Source organism: Haliaeetus leucocephalus, unplaced genomic scaffold (assembly GCF_000737465.1).
Source record: "Haliaeetus leucocephalus isolate CR32 unplaced genomic scaffold, Haliaeetus_leucocephalus-4.0 Scaffold763, whole genome shotgun sequence".
Taxonomy (NCBI): Eukaryota; Metazoa; Chordata; class Aves; order Accipitriformes; family Accipitridae; genus Haliaeetus; species Haliaeetus leucocephalus.
This window is the reverse complement of record NW_010973199.1, coordinates 4,200,348-4,201,847: the sequence shown is the minus strand read 5'-3', so window position 1 is coordinate 4,201,847 and position 1,500 is coordinate 4,200,348.

The following is a 1,500-nucleotide window of genomic DNA, read 5'->3' as shown; positions in this document are numbered from 1 at the left end:
TCGGCGCGAACGGCGGGCGTACGTTCTGTCACGTCGGTCCCGTGGGGTGTCTTCGACACGGTACGGGAAACGGCGGAAGCTGTTCTGTCCGACAGATAGAACCGGTACGCGGCGGCCTACGTGCGGCGTGGCCGATCTCCAGCTGGAGCTCAGTCCTTGAACTGGGGCCTTTTTGAGGGGCCTCGACTGCTAGGTTGGCTTAGCGCAAATAATAGCGTGATGCCGTAGCCATAAATCGTGAAAACCGAAGCCAAATCAGCGTCATGCAGGGGGTCCGTGGGGTGAAGAAGAGCTCTCCTGTCAGAGGAAGGCAGGCCGCGCCCTGTGGAAAGTACACCTCCGCGAGTCCCCAGAGGATAGAGCCCGTTGCTGTTACCAGTCTCTGTTAGCAGGTGTGAGGACAGAGTGTGAGAACGTGAAGCATCACGGCTGCACTCAGCAGAAGCCACAAGGACTAAAGGGCCTGAGGAGAATTTGTCCTCATCCCACTTTGCCACAGCGAGGTCTCGCTGTGATGAGGGAGAAGTTGGGGCCATGGCGCAGCCTGCTTCACCTGCACTAGCCACTACTACTTGACCTCTTCTGAAGAGAGTTAAATTTTGACAGTGCAGCCACAACACGGCTTCAGAGGGACCTCTCCATAGATTATTTTCTCCTTACAGTTCTCTTACTTTTCTTTAAAACATGCCCTTTTGTCGTGATATGACCCTTAACTTTTCCCTCTTCTCCTCCTGCTTCTGAAGGCAGCATTCGACTGACAATGATAAACTGTGGCTTCAGTTCCTTGGTTTAGATCCAAGTATTTTCCTAATTCACCAGGGCAGGACAGGAGAGCTGGAAAACAGCAGCAAGGCTTGACCTGCACTTCAGGTTTGCTACTGTAATACAAATTATATGGGGAGGTGAGCATTAGGGAGTGAGACCCAGAATGGATCAGCAGAGATTTTGGGGGTGAAAGGAGGTAAGGACTGAAGGGGAAGATCTGGGTTGTATGCTTTCAGAGACTGGAAGTGAACATAAGGGGGTGAGAGCTGGAATGGATCAGCAGAGGTTTTGAGGGTTTAAGGCCTCAGCAGAGCAAACAGAATCAGCGATGTTTAGGGATACTGTATGAGTACAAAGTCTTTCTCTCTGCTCACTAACTCCCACTCTTCCCTGCCGAATCTCCATGTCCAGAACCTTCTACAATCTGCCTCATCTTCCTGCAGGATTTTCATCCCTTTCCTTTCTTTGCTGGAGAAGAAAGTTACCTCCGCCAACTAATGCCTGGACCTTTCTTTTCCCCGTCTCTCTGAGGTATGAGGTCTACAGCACACCCAGCCCTGCAGAAGCTCCTGTCCATCCTTCTGCTCTTCTTGGGATGAGGTCCATTTTAGTAGATAGGGGCTGGGTCCATAGGTGGGAAGAAGTGGTGGGGGAGAGCTGGCTAGAAGGACTTGAAGAGCACTGGATTTTGGAATCCTTCTGCCATGAGAACAAGGGCGGTAATTGCTCTTGGTT